This window comes from Rutidosis leptorrhynchoides, chromosome 4 (genome assembly GCF_046630445.1).
Source record: "Rutidosis leptorrhynchoides isolate AG116_Rl617_1_P2 chromosome 4, CSIRO_AGI_Rlap_v1, whole genome shotgun sequence".
In the NCBI taxonomy this organism is placed as follows: Eukaryota; Viridiplantae; Streptophyta; class Magnoliopsida; order Asterales; family Asteraceae; genus Rutidosis; species Rutidosis leptorrhynchoides.
The window spans coordinates 333,776,018-333,797,874 of record NC_092336.1 but is presented as its reverse complement, the minus strand read 5'-3'; the positions used below and the strand labels follow the sequence as shown (position 1 = coordinate 333,797,874).

The following is a 21,857-nucleotide window of genomic DNA, read 5'->3' as shown; positions in this document are numbered from 1 at the left end:
TAGTTGTTCGTGAATCGTCAAGGATAGTCAAAGGTTAATTGGTTACATAAATAGAGATTTCAAACTTTCTTGACTCAACATTACAGATTTTGCTTATCGTGTCGGAAACATATAAAGTTTAAGGTTTAAATTTGATCGGAAATTTCCGGGTCATTACATTTGATGGCCTCCGTTTGATTGTTGAGTGTAGAGAGTGGGGAAGAGGATGAAGTTGTTTCACCACTCTTCCAGTCATGATGATGCATTGTCATGTTCTCGAGCAACTCCCATGCTTCGTCTGCAGTTTGGTTCATCAGATTTCCTTGAGCTGTTGCATCGATCTAGCTGGTGATTAGGGCATTTCTTCAGCAGGGTTTTGAATCGCTCCCATGCAATGTAAAAATATTCATCATAACTTTGTTTGAAGTTAATGATGTCATTCTTTAGTTTGGTTTGTTTAAAAGGAGGGAAATATTTGTTTAGGAATTTAGTAGCCATCTCCGTCCATGACGTGATGGAATCTTTTTCCAGTCCTTCGAAACAAGTTTGAGCATGATGAGTGAGAGAATAGGGAAATAAGTATAGGCGGACTATATCTTGTCCTATCCCTGGCTGTTTGTAGGAGTTCGAAAGAGATATGAATTTATCAAGGTGAGAATTAGGATCGCATTCGGTAATCCATGAAACTGACAGCTGTTTTGAATGAGCTGGATGATGTGATGTTTTAACTCGAGCGAGTGTCCTTGAATCTCTGAAAATCTGATCGGTCCTCCTCGACCTTCAATCGAGGGTTTAGTATTTTCTGCTAAAGTAACGCGTAACGCCATTCGATTTCTGATTCGTGCTTCCTTGCGTGCTTTAGAGATTATTGCGTCTGGATCAGGTATGAATAACAATGGCCATGGTCTAGATCGGGTTTGGGTCATACACTGGGTATGCCTTTTTTTTTTGTTTTTTTTAATTTTTAGGAAATAAACTAAATTTCTAAAGTAATCTAAAGTAAGCTAAACTAGTCTAAGGTAGTCTAATTCTAAGGTAGTCTAATGTAATCTAATTTAATCTAAGGTAATCTAAAGTAATCTAATTTAAGGTAATCTAATTTAATTAACTAACTATCCTTATGATTGAATATGTTTTTGGTTCTGGCTACTGATTCCCTGGTATTTCAGTAACAGAGTTCCGCATGAACTATTCAACAAACCAAGTGGCCAGGCTGACTATGGAGAGGCAGGATCCTTTTGGTCCCAATATAATTGGCGACTGTTCGGAAAATCCAACATCCAAGTTCGTGTATAATTGTCTTTCTTAGACACCACTAAATGCTTGTGAATAAGTTTGATAGAGAGCTATATTACCTGATACCAGTTCCCCGGCAGCGACGCCAAAAAACTTACACTCCCCCGTGATATGGCTGAAACGGACGGTTTTTATTCATGCGTTGTCGTCGGGCCGCAGCGCGCCAGGATCAGCCACCCAGGGGGAGGGTACTGTTTTAAATTTATATTTAGCGGGGCCTAATATGACGACCCTAAAATTTTTCACTTATGTTTTAACTGTTCAATTAATAGGACTTCTTGTACTCGTAAACTTTGTTTAACAACCGTTGATTGAATATTAACTTTTGATCGATATTTCATGTTATATAAAGTTTATGTTTATGTGTATTATCTTTATTAATACAAACTATATATATACACACATTAATACTTAAAAGTGTTATTATATAAACTAAAGAAATTAATACAAACTATTTGGAACAAATAATATTTATAAAAGATAGGGACTATAAATAAATAAAATGTATCTAAATAAATGTAAACCTAATATTTACAACATTAATAATAATAATAATAATAATAATAATAATAATAATAATAATAATAATAATAATAATAATAATAATAATAATAATAATAATAATAATAATAATAATATTAATAATAATAATATTAATAATAAAAGAAAATATATAATACATAAATAAATAAAAGAACCGTATAAAAAATATAGATCATAGATATCTGATATCTCGGCTACTTTGATTTTTTTTTGAAACCTTAACTTGATCTCCAAGATTGATAATCCTAGTTTAACTCCAATTCAAACTCTTGATCACCAAGCTAGCCAAGGTTATTTAGGAAACCTACAACATTCTATATAAAGGCTCGTGATTATCAGATTTAGATCACCACAATCCTCCTGCAAATTTCAGTTGACTAAAACTCTCCTGCTTCCCTCAAGTTTTCTGTCGACTATAACCCTTCACACCTGCAGTTTTCTGCATATACGAAACCTCAATCACAGCCTTCACTTGCATCCTATTTTTCCTGCTTCTGTTCGTGATCAAACGGGTTCAAGAAACCCTCCAACCTGCTGCAACTTTGCTTGCGTTTTCAGCTTTCTGTTTCTGCTGTGCAGTCGCCATCATCAACCTGCAATTCATCATGTAAGTTGCTTCTGTCCTGCAGCTTTATTCGATCCACAACAGGTCGCTTAAGTGTGATTAATTGTTGTTTCTTTTCTGTGTTCCTGTCGTGATTTCCAACAGCCCGAAAGACCATACTTGTTGCTGCACCTGTCTGCTATTTCTGGCGAGTGAGACTGACCCAAACAGACCTACATCTGGGTCGTGACTGCTTGGGTTGCTGCTTCAGTTTCTGTTTTGTTTTCGTGTCATCATAAATCCTACTCTCAATCTTGTTAAGGTAGCCTCTAATCCCTAGTTAATTCCTACTAAACCTATCAGATAATATATGTTTGTATTAAGAATAAAAGATTATGAATATGAAGTATGGATAATAAGTATGTTTAAATTAGATAAAGATTTATGATATGTTAAAGGTTAAAATTGGATCAAGTATTATTATTAGTTATGATTTTATGTGGAGTCTAGGCTATAACTACAAACAAGAACTTATGAATTTAAAGGTATTGACTAAAAAGATTACTAGTTGTAAGTTAAGAACTCATGATTTTATGTTAAGGTTATAAAGGTGGTGATTAAAAGATTAGGTTATGATTTCATGTAATGATAATAATAGTACATGTGCATGTATCCATGCATACGTACGTATGTGCATGCATACCCTATATGTATATGTGTGTGTGTATATGAAAATTTATACATATGTGTATATGTATGTGTATATATGTATGTGTATGTACGTGAGCATGTATGTGTGGACGTGTATTATATAAGTAAATAAGTTAGTAAACCTAACTATAACAAGAAGTAAAGAATATATACATATATATGTATCATCTTACGCTATTGTATATGTAACACCTACACTTACTACATATAAGTATCATATAGTTAAAAATAAATACATGTATAATAAATAAAGAATATATGTATATGTATGTATCACATAGATATAGTTATATAGGTAACTTACTCATTAGTTGAATAATTAATGTAACTAAAATACTATTATTAGTATCACCTATATACATACCTATACAGTAGCACATAATAACACTAATAATATTATCGCTTATGTACATATAACTTTCTCGAAAACGGTCACTGTTAATATAGTTTACTATATTAATAAACAAACTTTATGTCTATTATACATTACCTAATTGAATACTATATCTCTAGGTTGAGATCTCTTCTTACACACTCCATTCATACTACTTGCGTGGATTGCTTGCTTGCTATTAAGGTGAACTTCATAGCCCCTCTTTTTACTATTTCTTAACTGTTTTATAAACTTTGGGGTGAGACACATGCTTGTTTTTAAACTGTTTTACGCTTAGACGCAAGTACTCAAACTTTCTTTTGATCAGTTCAAACTGTTTGCTAACATGCTTTGATTCATGCTTAATCCATACCATGATATCGTTAGTTGCTACGTATAAAGGCAAGCTTAGTTATTGTGATAGAGCTATTGAGGGTGACGTCTCTATCCGGATGACCGCTGGTTAATGGATACATAATAACGATGAACGGTACGAACGTGATGTGTTTAGGGTAACTAATGGTTAGTATCGATATCATATACACCAGCACTATTACCGGACTGATTAAACCGCTTATTTAAATCTTGTGGTCTAAAACTTGTTATAACTATTAAACCTATGTTGTTCACTCAACCTTTTTGGTTGACTCTTTAAGCATGTTTTGTCTCAGGTGAAGATTGCTAAAGATTATTTGCTATTTGGACTTTGCTGCTTTTGGAGTCCGCATATATACATTCACATTATTGCATTAGAACATTATAGTATACAATTGTAATGACTTAATACTTACCGCTGCTTATAAATACATTGGTTTTTAATTAAAACGTCTCATATAGAGTCGTTCTCGTTTATACATACTTGTGTTGTGATATTGTGTAGTCATATTTCCCCGGCCCTATTTGGGGGTATGACAGAGTGGTATCAGAGCCAGGTTGTTATAGAGAACCAGGATTGCATATTATGTGTGCCTTATGTGTTAGTTAGGTGTCTTAGCAATCTATAGGACTATAGCCTTACCTGTTTTAGTTCTAGTGCATTTTTCCCTTACATTTTATTCGTGCTTTTGCATCATCTTTAGAACCTACCTAATCATCTCTCTTTCTATAAATTTAGGATGTCTCGTAATAGTCCGATTGATAAGGCTAAAAAGGAACATATATTTCATAGCAATATCCCTCCTAAATAATAGGTTTTCATATGTAATTGTATTATATTTTCATTGTAATTGTTTAAATAAATAAGTGCGAAGACAAAAGGCGAAAACGAAGATTTGAAGACGCAAACGTCCAAAAAGCTCAAATGTACAAGATACAATCCAAGTGGTTCAAATTATTGATGAGAAACGTCTAAAAATGACAAGAGTACAAGTTACAAAACGCAAAGTACAAGATATTAAATTGTACGCAAGGACGTTCGAAAATTCAGAACCGAGACATGAACCAACTTTCAACGCTCTACGCAACGGAGCTAAAATTACAAGTTAACTATGCTCAAGAATATAATATAATATTTAAATAATTCATAATAAGAATAATAATAAATAATAAAAAGTTGTTAATTGAGCATAGTTAAGGGGTCATAAGTGAAAATTTCAAATCACCAATTGTCTATAAAATGAAATTCACGGTGTAATGAAAAGAACACCTTTTCTTCATATTTCTTTCTCTCTTCTGTAATATGTAATATATATTTATATTATAATTTTAATATAAGTTAATTTTAATAATAAAGTTATGGTTTAGTTGGGTTATTGTAAGAAATGTTTTACGGGTTTTAAGTCGAAATTCTGTCCGTGCAACGCTACGCGATTAATCACCACTGTAAGCTATGTTCTTCCTTTTTAATTTAATGTCTCGTAACTAAGTTATTATTATGCTTATTTGAGCCGAAGTAATCGTGATGTTAGGCTAAAATATTAAGATGGGGTTATTGAACTTTGGACCATAATTAAGGTTTGGGCAAAAGACCGACACTTGTGGAAAATTGGACTATTGACTATTAATAGATGGGGGGTATTGTCTAATTGAGTGACAACTCATTGGAGTCCGTCGAACCTATCTTCAAATTAATTAACCTAATAATTAATAATGATTATGGTTGTCCTCTTTAGTGACGTTCATATGGAATATGTTATAATCATTTAATTAATCAATTGGGTTGGGTAATTGATTATTCATTCTGATCAAGTGGATGAATTAATATTCATAAACTAATTAAAACAGGGGTGGATTACATACAGTGATAACTGGTGTAATTGTTGACAGAAGTGATAACTGCGTCACAGTTTAAATCCTTAATCAGTTGGAATATTTGACTTCGGGTATAAGGGTAATTTGACGAGGATACTCGCACTTTATATTTATGACCGATGGACTATTATGGACAAAAACCAGATAGACGAATCAAATAAACCAGGACAAAGGACAATTAACCCATGGTAATAAATTAAAATCAACACGTCAAACATCATGATTACGGAAGTTTAAATAAGCATAATTCTTTTATTGTATTTCTCATCGTATCTTTATTTACTGTCATTTTATTACTCGCAATTTTATTTACTGTCATTTTATTTATTGTCATTATTTTTACGCACTTTAATTATCGTCATTTATCTTTGCGCTTAAAATATAGAATCGACAAACCGGTCATTAAACGGTAAAACCCCCCTTTTATAATAATATTACTACTTATATAATTATATATATTTTGTATAAATATAGTTGTTAAAAATATAGTAAGTATCACCAGCTCCCTGTGGAACGAACCGGACTTACTAAAAACTACACTACTCTACGATTAGGTACACTGCCTATAGTGTTGTAGCAAGGTTTAGGTATATCCCACATCCGTAAATTAATAAAACTTGTGTAATATTTTGTAGTATTTTGTATTAAAAATAATACTATTTCTATACCCCCGCTACCACATCAAGTTTTTGGCGCCGCTGTCGGGGAACTAGTGCTATTTAAGTTTTTAATTACTTTTATAGATTTTCACTGCATTTTTATTTGAATTTTTAAATAAATAAAGTGGTTAGTTAAAAAAAAATAAATAAATAAAGTACTAATAATATATATGTTTGAAAACAATAATCACAATATGAATAAAAATCAATGAACTAATCATCCACATAGATATGAATAATAAATTCACAATAGAAAAAATCACAATATGTGTTATAGACAAAATCAAAGTAGTAGATAAAATAGAGAATTAAAAAATTGGAATAACCGAATCTTAATATTTTTTTAATTTTGAGAATTAAAAAATTATACTACCGTTTAATGACCGTAATCCAATATATTTTATCGTCTGGTGTACGAAATAGACTTGATGTGAATAAAGTACATCCCCCCTGGTGTAACATTAGACGGTATAAAATTATTTTGTCCCGTCATATTGGACAAAAAAAAATAATCCAATTTATAATAGTCATAGTCCAATATATTGTATAATTTGTTACAATAAATTAAACAAAGTGATCCTTTATAATAATTATAGTTTAACATTAGACGTTTAGTGACACATCATATATCACCCAAGGTTATAATTTATATTACTAGACACACAAGTACTAATCTTCAAGATGGGCCCCACGATTACAATCACCACTTTGTTTCTTATCTCTTCTTCTTGATTTTTCTGCTGTTCGTCGACCTAACCCCTCAAAAGGGTGGTCCCAGCTCGGCTGAAAACCACAAGACTTTGTGTAAAATAAAATAAAATAAAAAAATTAAAAAAAAATTAATGATAAAATAATATAATCTCGATTAAAAAAATAATAATAAATAAAAAAAATCAAACACGTAGATACTGTTTTTCTATTTTGTGGTTATAATTTTAGTTTCATTTTACCTTAGTTTAAGTATTAAAATTTTACGACATCGATTTAGTATTTAATAGATTTTAGTATCGATATAAGTTATTGTATTATTCCTTATAGAATTGCTTTTTAAGTTTTAATACCTTTACGCGCAACTTTTAGTTTTAAGTTTTTAGACGCTAAACTTTAAACGTAAAACTTTAGTTTTAGGGTGTGCTTGGTTGGGGGTATTAAGGGGTGTGGAATGGGAATAGTAATGATAGATAATGCTTGGTTATAATAATATAATACTATCGTTACCCATTACCCATTAATATATAATCCATCATTCCCCACTAATTCGGGGTAATCAACTAAAGGAATGAAAAATCACAATTTTATCACTCCTATTTTTTCTCTCCCACTACTCAAATATGGAATAACTAACTGATATAGTTATTACTGATTTTTTTAACCTCTAAAAATTTGCAAAAAAGTAACATTTTTAAATTTTTTTTTAGTAAACAGTTAGTAGGATTATATACTGTTTTAATCTCAATAACAAAAATTTCAAGTGCTACTCGTATTATACATAGATATGTAATATGTAATATGCATTATAAGTTGGTGTTAATTAATAAAAATCTATTGCGTATCAGTTTATTTATTTATACATAGCTTATCATGACAATTAATTACCTTACATAGGAAATTTATAATTTTACGTAGTACTTTAATTTTAATAATGTTATGTATTATAAAAATATTATGTATTATGTATATGGTAAAAATACTTGCGTTATAGAAATAGGTTTGTACACTTAAATAGTACATAATGCATGTATAATAAAATTACATATTATTGATTTAACTTACCAAGCAATGTCAATGATAATGATATACTATACTATATTGATTACATTCCTTTAGTATTCCCTTTCCCTTTCTCATTCCCATTCCTTTATTAGAACCAAACGCACCCTTAAATTGGTTTTCAACTTTTATTTCTCGACTTCTTGTTTTTCGACGCACTTTCTCTTTTTCATTTCTACACGCTAGTTTTTAAGACATAGAATTTTTTTTTTATATTTAAATTTCGAAGAAAAATTATTGTAACGATTAAATCAATACACATCCAAAATTTTCTGGTTCGTAGTAATAGTTGGATTTGTTAGTGGCGAGTTGTGGACTTCCGATTTAAAGGGTCCTGGCTACCTGCTGCATCTATTGGCTATTCGAAACGTGGGCAAAATCAAAAAAGTCTATTAATTTGATAACTTTAATAATTTTTAGATTTATAACTAATAGGATATTCAGTGAATGCACCGAGCAAGACGTTCACCACCTTTCATACATTCACTACCTGTAACTCGATCAAGACATCTAGCCAATATTATCGCCGTTGATTTTTCTTTAGAATCATCATCTAGACGACCAAGTACTCCAACTCAAATTTCCGATAATCCAATTTTTAAACCCTAAATATAAAGGCTCTCACAACCAAGAACCCGGAGGATATTCAAGGACAATTCCAAGATCCTGAACCACTAATCATTCCTCCTGAACCACAAACCGTTAAATCAGAATCTTCTAGTGATTCGTATTCAAAAAATTCAATTATGGAAGTAACGGAACCTCTAAGTATGGAAGATTGAGTGAGAGCCACACGCACGGGCCAAGGTCACGCCATTATTCAGCCAGATGTTAGAGCATCAGATTTTGAAATCAAAGGACAAATCCTACACATGATCACCAATCAGTGCCAATTTGGTGGTACAATAAAAGAAGATCCAAACGAACATCTTCGAACTTTTAATCGGATTTGTAATCTCTTTAAAATCCGAGAAGTTGAGGATGAAACTATTTATCTTATGTTGTTCCCATGGACTTTAAAGGGAGAAGCCAAAGATTGGTTAGAATCATTACCTGAAGGAACGATTGACAAATGGGATTTTTTAGTTGAGAAATTTCTTCAAAGATTCTTTCCGGCATCTAAAGCCGTGAGACTTCAAGGAGAAATTGCCACGTTCGTGCAAAAACCAAATGAAACATTATATGAGGCGTGGACAAGATTCGGAAGGATGTTGAGAGGATGTCCTCAACACGGATTAGATACTTTTCAAATAGTGCAAATCTTCTATAAAGGCGTAAACATCGCTACACGAAAAGATATCGACACAGCAGCTGGTGGTTCTATTATGAAGAAAACCGAAACTGATGCTTACAAAATTATTGATAACACTGCTTCCCACTCACATGAGTGGCACCAAGAAAAAGATATCGTTAGATCATCTAAAGCAGCTAGAGCTGATTCTAGCCATAACTTTGATTCCGTTTCCTCAAAAATAGATGCTTTCGAGAGACGAATGGAAAAGATGACTAAAGACATTCACGCAATACGAATCAGTTGTGAGCAATGCGGTGGACCACACTTAACGAAAGATTGTAATGTTGAACAAACGATGGAACAACGTGAGAATGTTTCCTACATGAACCAAAGGTCGGGAAATAATTATCAACCGCCAAGGCTAAACTTCAATCGAAATCAAAACATTCTTTACAAATCAAAAGGACCCGACAATAACTCGTATAACCAACAAGGTCCGAATAACCAACCAACTCAAAATAACACTTTCAATCAACAAAGACCTGGCTTGTATAAACCACCACAACAAACCAAAGAGAAAAAGTTAAATCTGGAAGAAGTGGTATTTAAGCTAGTTGAATCTCAAACACAATTTATTAAAACTCAAACTCAAACGAATGAGAGGTTTGATCAGTCATTTAGAACTCATCAAGCTTCTATTTTGAATCTAGAAAAACAAGTAGGTACTCTTGTTAGATTGATGAGTGAAAGGAAACAAGGAAAGCTACCGAGTAATACTGAAGTAAATCCTCGGAATAAAAATGTTAATATGGTTTCAACAAATTCTGAAAAACCAGCATCAGAAGATGGGGAGGTTTTTGATGTAAGTAACAATGAAGAAGTTACACTACCACCAGCACCCGAGTATGTAAAGCCAGTGGTGGCACCATACAGACCACCCATCCCATTTCTAAGAAAAGGAGTTGAGTATGAGCAAGTAATAGGTAATAAAGTTTGTGATACCTCTGGAAAGAAGAAGAAGAAGAATAAAAAAGTGCAAGAAATAAAAACAGTAGAAGGAAACCCGGTGAAGAAAGTTCCACCAAATCCTCCACCTAGGGTAGGTGATCCGGGTGAATTTATTGTTCCTTGTCTACTTAGTGACTGTGTCATGTATGATGCACTAGCAGATTTAGGTTCAAGTGTGAGTGTTATACCTCTTTCATTATATAAGAGATTAGGTGTAGGTGAGTTAACTCCAACGGATATGAGTGTTCGACTCCTTGATCAAACCATTAAGCACCCAGTTGGAATTGCTGACAACCTACCCGTTCAAGTAGGTAATTTAACCTTTCTAGTCGAATTCATTGTCATTGACATAGAAGAGGACTCAAACGTTCCTCTAATTTTAGGTCGACCATTCTTAGCGTCCACCGGGACGTTATTTGATGTAAGAAAGGGTAGAATGACACTTAGTAATGATGAGAAATCGATCACCTTTATGATTAAAAAGTCTAAATCTCCACCAACCAAAACCGTTGAACCAGCGGAAACGATTGGTAAGAACCATGTTGTTTTACCAACTCCAACGGTAGTGCTTAACAATAATAAAACGCCTAAGTGTGGGGAAAATGAAGTAACACCTAATGATGACTTGATAATAAAGAACCCCATAGTTGATACGAAATTAAATGACCCCGTTATTAACAGTTCAATGAAGAAACTTTTTAAACGGGTTATTGATGCTAAAAGTAAGGGGAACTTTAAGTTATATAACCGGTTAGTATCCAATCTGTCGCCTAAAGAAAAGGCGAAGCTAGTTGAATTTGTGGATATTACGGAAAAAGCTGGTCACTGGCTTAAAGCAAAAGTCACAGATATGCAAGTTGATTATGTTCCAAGAGAAATTGACGATGAAGTTAATCACAATTTCAACACCACATCTACCTAAGTGTGAGGAGATTCAAATATTCTAAAAAGAAAATGCTGTTTGGAGTTAGTTGTTCTGTTCTCGTGTAGTTCTGAGAATGGAATCCGATTGGTCTTTTCCACTAGCAGACACTAAAGAACTAGTTTTCTCCTCCCATTCTGATTTTTTTTGTTTTTTAGGTTTTATATGAAATTAATATGTTTTCTTTTTAAGTTTTGTGTGAATTTAAAAACAAAAATTTACTTTATTTCATTAAGTTGAAAAAAATGATTTCTAAAATTCGTCGTGAGTTGAAGACTAGGTCGTTGAGCCGAAATTACTTTACCCGAGGGCGGGGCGAAAAATTTTGTCATCATTATTTTTAATTTTATTGATTTAAAGTATGCAAAAAAAAAAATATTTGATTTTATAAATTTTTGAACGTGGGGTAATAAACCCAACTTTAAAAATATGTATATATGTTTGTATTTTATCATGTAAACAACAGGGTAAAACAACGCACTTTCAAAGACTAACATTAAGTTCAGCAAAAGCTACTGATTTTGACGACAAGATGCAAAACAACAAATGTGATATAATAAATGAAGGAATGAACGATGAGGCGCGCCATCTATCATTCGACGAGCTTTGTAATTACAAACTGGGTATTTTTTCACTTTCCTACACTAATCACCCTCATGAATTTATAATTATAGTCTAATTTCATGCAAATGAGGGCATTGCATGATCTCAAGTGTGGAGAAGGGTTATAAATTCTCTCGGGTTTATACTTGGCTCATTTTCTAAATATTATGAAAATTTTAAAATTTTTTAACTAAATGAATTCAAAATCATGTTTATACATATTTATGAACGATAAAACTAGGTGTTAATGCCGAAATTATTGTTGCCTCGGAAAGGACATAAATTGAGAAACAACCAAAAACGCTTGAATTCATTTAAAATGGGATAGAAGAGAATAAAAAGGCAAAGAAAAGAATAAATAAAAGCTAAGTGTGGGGAGAATGTACCAAGTTATTCAATTAAAAACTATCTATCACATTTTTGTATAAGAATTATTGCAGGTACTTTTGCTTTGGACGATACTAATCAGTTTTACCCGGTTTACTGTAATATATTTTAAAGAAAGATGGATCTACACGATGAATCAATTCCATCATTAAAAGGAAGTAAAGTCTTCCGAAAAAGACACGTGCTTCTTGATTTAGGTCAAGAAGTTGTCGTCCAGACCAGCTGTAGGTTGACGAAAAATCTAGAAAAGTCATCTCTAAAATCAGCAGGAAATCCACGGACCTCAGCATCAAACAGGGTCGCCAAGTGGTCAGATTTATCCTAACCATTAGAAGGATTTATCTCGTACAATGGGGGGCACCGTGCAAATTAGCTTGATAAGACTAATGAATCAGATCCCCAGAAAGGATAATCTCCTTAAAGATTAAAAATCAGCTTTTAAGACTGATATTACTCAATCCTTGAGATTGACCTTAAAGATTGAGAATTCAAACTCATGGAATTCGATGATATCTAAACTCGAGCTTGAACGAGAAAATATTTTGATCAAAATACAAACCGATTTGTTTTCTGAAAACCTATTTTCAATGCGTTCATTACCATTGAACGTAAAATCCTGAGAATTCATTGGAATTCATTAGGTCACCTGAACCAAATCGGGTGTCAACCGTAAGAATGGTGGTTGCATAGCATGGTCGGAGACAGGACCTTGTGCCAAACCGACAAATTATAAGGGTGAGCTTTACTATTGCTCCTACAAAGGATAGTAAAAGCATCCGACACGTTTTTGGACCATAATTAAAAGCATGTCACGGGACATTGCCTTAACAGTTTTTGTTCATCGCTTTCCTTTACAACCGGACGGTAGTTTGCCGAAAGGTAATATACGGGACAAGTAAACTGGACGTGTTGCTTTCCTAATAAAAGGTTAGCAAGTGGGTAACACAAAACCACAAGTGTTGAGCTAAAATTTTCAAATCTGAAACCCACACAACCCACAAAAATATTTTGCAAACACCGGTGAAGGGTTATTCCGGAAAACTTGTCTAGGGTAAAAGCTAGATTGAATTTTCAAAAGATCAAATGTTTTCATAAAGATCCAATTTCCTAACGGATCTAAATTTTCATAGTCATGTGGAACTGTAAACCGCCTTTCAAATGTGCACTTTGCTTTGGAAATCGAAAGTAAATCGGCTATTTGATTGCAAGTGTCGTTGACCTAAACCCGAGGCAACTGTGGATGACACACCCACCTTTAACCATGGTTCTATCGTTACTATCATTGTTTATACCACCATATCAAAATCACTAATGTATAAAGTGTGATGAATAAAAAAGTGATTCATGTATGTTTTTATTTAAAGTTCTGTATTGCTTGAGGACAAGCAACGCTCAAGTGTGGGGATATTTAATAAGGCTAAAAAGGAACATATATTTCATAGCAATATCCCTCCTAAATAATAGGTTTTCATATGTAATTGTATTATATTTTCATTGTAATTGTTTAAATAAATAAGTGCGAAGACAAAAGGCGAAAACGAAGATTTGAAGACGCAAACGTCCAAAAAGCTCAAATGTACAAGCTACAATCCAAGTGGTTCAAATTATTGATGAGAAACGTCTAAAAATGACAAGAGTACAAGTTACAAAACGCAAAGTACAAGATATTAAATTGTACGCAAGGACGTTCGAAAATTCAGAACCGAGACATGAACCAACTTTCAACGCTCGACGCAACGGAGCTAAAATTACAAGTTAACTATGCTCAAGAATATAATATAATATTTAAATAATTCATAATAAGAATAATAATAAATAATAAAAAGTTGTTAATTGAGCATAGTTAAGGGGTCATAAGTGAAAATTTCAAATCACCAATTGTCTATAAAATGAAATTCACGGTGTAATGAAAAGAACACCTTTTCTTCATATTTCTTTCTCTCTTCTGTAATATGCAATATATATTTATATTATAATTTTAATATAAGTTAATTTTAATAATAAAGTTATGGTTTAGTTGGGTTATTGTAAGAAATGTTTTACGGGTTTTAAGTGATAACTGGTGTAATTATTGACAGAAGTGATAATTGCGTCACAGTTTAAATCCTTAATCAGTTGGAATATTTGACTTCGGGTATAAGGGTAATTTGACGAGGATACTCGCACTTTATATTTATGACCGATGGACTATTATGGACAAAAACTAGATAGACGAATCAAATAAACCAGGACAAAGGACAATTAACCCATGGTAATAAATTAAAATCAACACGTCAAACATCATGATTACGGAAGTTTAAATAAGCATAATTCTTTTATTGTATTTCTCATCGTATCTTTATTTACTGTCATTTTATTACTCGCAATTTTATTTGCTGTGATTTTATTTATTGTCATTATTTTACGCACTTTAATTATCATCATTTATCTTTGCACTTAAAATATAGAATCGACAAACCGGTCATTAAACGGTAAAACCCCCCTTTTATAATAATATTACTACTTATATAATTATATATATTTTGTATAAATATAGTTGTTAAAAATATAGTAAGTATCACCAGCTCCCTGTGGAATGAACCGGACTTATTAAAAACTACACTACTCTACGATTAGGTACACTGCCTATAGTGTTGTAGCAAGGTTTAGGTATATCCCACATCCGTAAATTAATAAAACTTGTGTAATATTTTGTAGTATTTTGTATTAAAAATAATACTATTTCTATACCCCCGCTACCACATCACCGATCATCATCTCCGACAACGAGTCCGATGGATCCTACTCCGAAAGATCTGTCCACACACCGACTTATGGACCCGTTTCCCCTCCATTTTCACAAACTCACCCAAACTATGTCCCTGCTAGTCCACTACACTACCCTCATTTGGAAGAATCCCATACTAATGATAACTATGATGGGGATGATGAGGAGGAAGAGTTTGTGGAGGAGAGAATTGAAGAAGAAGAAGTTGAGGAAGAATCCAAGTTCGAGTCCTCTGTTCAAGGTAATGGCAACAATGGCGTACCGCGAAACCTTTCGACTATTCATTCTCATCAAAGTTTTATAAGCTACCCGCCCCCTACATACAAGAGTACTGAAATACCTGGGCTCAGTAATATAGAAATGGTGAATGCCGATCTCATGAGCTACACCAACCAATTTCAAGAGTTTGTTCTCATGGCTACTCCCGAATATCTAGGGATCCAATGCTACATCAATGGATTGCCTAATGAAGTACGAAGAGATGTTATCTTGGAGAACCCGAGCACCATACAAGAAGCTGCTTGCATGGCTAGCTATTTTATCGACAAACATAAGGAGAGAGAAGGTGCAAAAAGGAAGAGAGAAGGGATGAAACAAGAAAATTCTAAAAGCAAGTTCAACAAGCTTTATAAAGGAAAATTCAACAAGTTGTATAAGGGAAAACGTCCTTATTGCAAAAGATGTGAGAGACATCATGAAGGATGGTGTAAGGCTAAGTGCACCAAGTGCGAGAAGGTGGGTCACGTAGCCAAGACTTGTAGAGTTGTTACTCCATCAGCCAAAACTCCAGCCACAAAGGCAAATGCAACCGTTCCTACTTGCTATAACTGTGGAGGAGTAGGGCATTTCAAAAATCAATGCTTGGATAAGAAGAAGAATGAAGAGGCACAATGAAGAGTTTTTGGAAACCACTAGAGACATTTAAATTTTCATAGTATTCTTTATGTTACCATTTAGTACTTCTATAGTTTGGAAGATTTCATTAAGTTTTTGTAATACTCTAGTTATTTTCTTTTAATGAATGATGTTATTTTCTTTTCTTTCATTTTCCATTGAATCATTCACCTCGATGAAGATGCATATTGGCTAGATGACATAGTAGTAATCTTATGGAGTGATAAAAGTGTGATTTAGAATAATATAATGACACTTGATCAACGTCATTATATTATAATAAGTCATACAGAAATCCTAATGGATCATGATGGGAATAAGATTTGATCAACCTTAGGATTACTGTGTACCATTACATACTCCTTATCTCTACATTGTCAACTAAAAATATCAACCCTAGATATTATAAATCCTTTACTTGTAAACTATCCACGCCCGGTATTGTACCTATTGCATAGGTACCATACCGATTAGCTCCACCCGAAATGAAGGAATCATCCAGCCAACTCCAAAAGCTTTTGGAGAAAGGTTTCATTCGTCTTAGCTTGTCTCTGTGAGGAGCACCCGTTCTTTTTATTAAGAAAGGTGGCACATTGAGAATGTGTATTAATTGCCGAGAACTCAACAAGCTAACCATCAAGAATCATTATCCATTCCCGCTTATTGATGACCTGTTTGACCAACTGCAAGGGTCAAGTATTTATTCGAAGATTGATCTTAGGTCAGGTTATCATCAATTGAGAGTCAAGGAAACTGATGTTTCTAAGACTGCTTTCCGAAATCGCTAAGGGCATTATGAGTTTCTTGTCATGCCTTTTGGTTTAACCAATGCTCCTGGTGTATTCATGGATCTTATGAACCGTGTATGCAAACCTTATTTTGATAAATTCGTGATTATTTTCATCGATGATATTCTAATCTATTCCAAGAACGAGAAAGAGCATGAGCAACATTTGCGATTGATTCTAGAGCTCTTAAAGAAGGAACAACTGTATGCCAAGTTCTCTAAATGTGAATTTTGGTTGCGAACATTACAATTTCTCGGACATGTAGTTGATAGTGAAGGAATACATGTCGACCCGGCGAAAATCACTGCTATTCGGAATTGGGAAGTACCTAAGAGTGCGAAACATATTCGCCAATTTTTAGGACTTGCTGGTTATTACCAAAGATTCATCAAAGATTTTTCTATTCTAGCCAAGCCTCTCACTAAGCTAACTCACAAGGGGAAGAAGTTTGAGTGGTCCGAAGAACAGGAATCTGATTTTAAGGTTCTAAAGGATAAATTGACCACAGCCCCGATTCTATCACTACCCGATGGCAACGATGATTTTGTAGTCTATTGTGATGCCTCGAATCAAGGTTTCGGATGTGTCTTAATGCAACGTAACAAAGTTATAGCTTATGCATCTAGACAATTGAAGAAACATGAGAAGAACTATACCACGCATGACCTGGAGTTAGGAGCGGTGGTATTCGCATTGAAGATGTGGAGACATTATCTCTACGGGATTAAATTCACGGTGTTTACTGATCATAAAAGTCTTCAACATATCTTCGATCAAAAGCAGCTAAACATGAGACAAAGGCGTTGGGTCGAGTTATTGAATGACTACGACTGTGAGCTTAAATATCATCCCGTTAAGGCGAATGTAGTTGCCGATGCCCTTAGTAGAAAATATCGTGCCAAACTGATCCGAGTCCGAGCTTTAAACATACGTATTCGTACGAATCTTACATCTCAAATTCGTGAAGCACAACTTGAGGCATTGAAGGAAGAAAATGTTCAACTGGAGGGACTTAAAGGTCTCGTAAAGCAACTTGAACTCAAGGGAAACGGAGTAAGGTATTTCAATAACCGAATCTGGGTCCCAATTTTTGGAAATCTTCGAGAACTAGTCTTGGATGAAGCACATAAGACTAGGTATTCTATTCACCCGGGCTCTAGTAAAATGTATCACGATGTGAAAGAGTTTTATTGGTGGCCTAATCTTAAATCTGATATTGCCGACTATGTGAGCAAGTGCCTTACTTGTTTAAAGGTTAAGGCCGAGCATCAAAAGCTGTCTGGTTTACTGCAACAACCGGATATTCCGCAGTGGAAGTGGGAATGTATCACTATGGATTTCATCACTAAGTTGCCTAAGACTTCAAACGGCAATGATACTATATGGGTCATAGTGGATCGTCTTACTAAATATGCACACTTCTTGCCAATCAAAGAAACCGACAAGATGGAGAAATTGTCACGACTTTATATCAAAGAGATTGTCTCGCGCCATGGAGTTCCTATTTCAATCATTTCAGATCGCGACAGTCGATTTATTTCTAGGTTTTGGAAAACTTTTACAATCTGCTCTTGGAACTCAACTCGACATGAGTACCGCTTATCATCCGCAGACCGATGGTCAAAGTGAATGAACCATTCAAACATTGGAGGATATGCTTCGTGCTTGTGTTATCGATTTTGGCAAAGGTTGGGATAGACACTTGCCGTTAGCCGAATTTTCTTACAACAACAGTTATCATTCGAGTATTAAGGCTGCACCTTTCGAAGCCTTGTACGGACGAAAATGTAGATCTCCACTGTGTTGGGATGAACTAGAGGATAGACAAATAACTGGTCCGGAAATCATTCATGAAACAACCGAAAAGATCGTTCAAATTAAGAAACGGTTAGAAACTGCCCGTAGCCGACAAAAGAGTTATGCTGATATTCATCGTAAAGATTTAGAATTCCAAGTTGGTGATAAAGTCATGTTGAAAGTATCCCCTTGGAAAGGAATCGTTCATTTTGGTAAATGAAGCAAACTAAGTCCGCGTTTTGTTGGACCTTTCAAGATTACCGAAAGAATTGGTCCCGTGGCTTATCGATTAGAACTAACTGCCGAGCTTAGTAAGTTACACGACGTGTTCCACGTCTCAAATCTCAAAAAGTGTCTTGTTGATGACACACTCGTTATTCCTTTGGATGACATTCGCATTGATGAAAAGATGCACTTCATTGAAGAACCAATTGAGGTCGTTGATCAAACCGAGAAACGTTTAAAACAAAGTACTATACCTATTGTTAAAGTCCGTTGGCATTCGCGACGAGGTCCCGAGTATACCTGGGAACGTGAAGACCAAATGAGACGGAAATATCCCCATCTCTTCTCAACCGCAGATGCATCCGAGAAGTCCACCTAAAACTTCGGGACGAAGTTTTTATTAACGGGGAGGTACTATGATGACCCTCAAATTTTTCACTTCAGTTTTAACTGTTCAATTAATAGGACTTCTTGTACTTGTAAACTTTGTTTAACAACCGTTGATTGAATATTAACTTTTGATCGATATTTCATGTTATATAAAGTTTATGTTTATGTGTATTATCTTTATTAATACAAACTATATATATATATATATATATATATATATACATATATATATATATATATATATATATATATATATATATATATATATATATATATATACATTAATACTTAAAAGTGTTATTATATAAACTAAAGAAATTAATACAAACTATTTGGAACAAATAATATTTATAAAAGATAGGGACTATAAATAAATAAAATGTATCTAAATAAATGTAACCCTAATATTTACAACATTAATAATAATAATAATAATAATAATAATAATAATAATAATAATAATAATAATAATAATAATAATAATAATAATAATAATAATAATAATAATATTAATAATAAAATAAAATATATAATACATAAATAAATAAAAGAACCGTATAAAAAATATAGATCATAGATATCTGATATCTCGGCTGCTTTGATTTTTTTTTGAAACCTTAACTTGATCTCCAAGATTGATAATCCTAGTTTAACTCCAATTCAAACTCTTGATCACCAAGCTAGCCAAGGTTATTTAGGATACCTACAACATTCTATATAAAGGCTCGTGATTATCAGATTTAGATCACCACAATCCTCCTGCAAATTTCAATCGACTAAAACTCTCCTGCTTCCCTCAAGTTTTCTGTTGACTATAACCCTTCACACATGCAGTCTTCTGCATATACGAAACCTCAATCACAGCCTTCACTTGCATCCTATTTTTCCTGCTTTTGTTCGTGATCAAACGGGTTCAAGAAACCCTCCAACCTGCTGCAACTTTGCTTGCGTTTTCAGCTTTCTATTTCTGCTGTGCAGTCGCCATCATCAACCTACAATTCATCATGTAAGTTGCTTCTGTCCTGCAGCTTTATTCGATCCACAACAGGTCGCTTAAGTGTGATTAATTGTTGTTTCTTTTCTGTGTTCCTGTCGTGATTTCCAATAGCCCGAACGACCATACTTGTTGCTGCACCTGTCTGCTGTTTCTGGTGAGTGAGACTGACCCAAACAGACCTCCATCTGGGTCGTGACTGCTTGGGTTGCTGCTTCAGTTTCTTTTTTGTTTTCGTGTCATCATAAATCCTACTCTCAATCTTGTTAAGGTAGCCTCTAATCCCTAGTTAATTCCTACTAAACCTATTAGATAATATATGTTTGTATTAAGAATAAAAGATTATAAATATGAAGTATGGATAATAAGTATGTTTAAATTAGATAAAGATTTATGATATGTTAAAGGTTAAAATTGGATCAAGTATTATTATTAGTTATGATTTTATGTGGAGTCTAGGCTATAACTACAAACAAGAACTTATGAATTTATGTGTAAAGAAGATTATGGTAATTGAGATGGGTAATGTTAAAGATTAATGATGTTGTTAAAGGTTAAAAGTTTGATCAAGTGTTATAACTAGTTAGTAATAAGTAGTTAATGATAATAAATTGATTTGTAAATAATGAGTATGAGATAGATAATGAAAAAGTATTGTTATGAGTAAAAGATTAGGGTTAATTATGATTATAATCTTTGTGTTGAAAATAGATTAAAAGATAGATGAGATTATGAATTGGTATTGATTAAAAAGATTACTAGTTGTAAGTTAAGAACTCATGATTTTATGTTAAGGTTATAAAGGTGGTGATTAAAAGATTAGGTTATGATTTCATGTAATGATAATAATAGTACATGTGCATGTATCCATGCATACGTACGTATGTGCATGCATACCCTATATGTATATGTGTGTGTGTATATGAAAATATATACATATGTGTATATGTATGTGTATATATGTATGTGTATGTACGTGAGCATGTATGTGTGGACGTGTATTATATAAGTAAATAAGTTAGTAAACCTTACTATAACAAGAAGTAAAGAATATATACATATATATGTATCATCTTACGCTATTGTATATGTAACACCTACACTTACTACATATAAGTATCATATAGTTAAAAATAAATACATGTATAATAAATAAAGAATATATGTATATGTATGTATCACATAGATATAGTTATATAGGTAACTTACTCATTAGTTGAATAATTAATGTAACTAAAATACTATTATTAGTATCACCTATATTGTGACGCCCCGTACTAAATCATCATGTACGGACCATCATCAACAGGATCATTACAAGGTTAAGTACTATATGCGTTTTCAAAACAGAGTTTGCATTCATTAATAAAAGTGACGTCATAACATACGTCAATTGTTTTACAAATCAAAGTATGCTTCACTAAGTAGAAGCATTAAATAAGTGTACGTGACCATAATGGTCGTTACATAACATAAGTTCATAAGAAAAAAGTTTGAATGCAACATAAGTAGTCATGCGATGACAACTCTAGGCAGCGGGTTCTACAGCACGACTAGTAAGATAGCGGAAGCGACTTCAAGCACCTGAGAAAATACATGCTTAAAAAGGTCAATACAAAGGTTGGTGAGCTATAGTTTAAGTATAACAGTAATGTAAGTAGGCCACGAGATTTCAGTGCTACAACGAGCGTTTCAAAAGTATGTAAAAGTATATGCTTAACCG

General features: G+C 33.3%; 1 non-coding gene across 1 annotated transcript; it reads left to right on the top strand.

Annotated features, from left to right (window-relative positions):
- Nucleotides 1–322: 322 nt before the first annotated feature.
- LOC139846122 (small nucleolar RNA R71) lies at nucleotides 323–429 on the top strand. The gene has a single exon (XR_011758863.1). It is a non-coding gene; the product is annotated as a small nucleolar RNA R71 (small nucleolar RNA).
- Nucleotides 430–21,857: the final 21,428 nt, after the last annotated feature.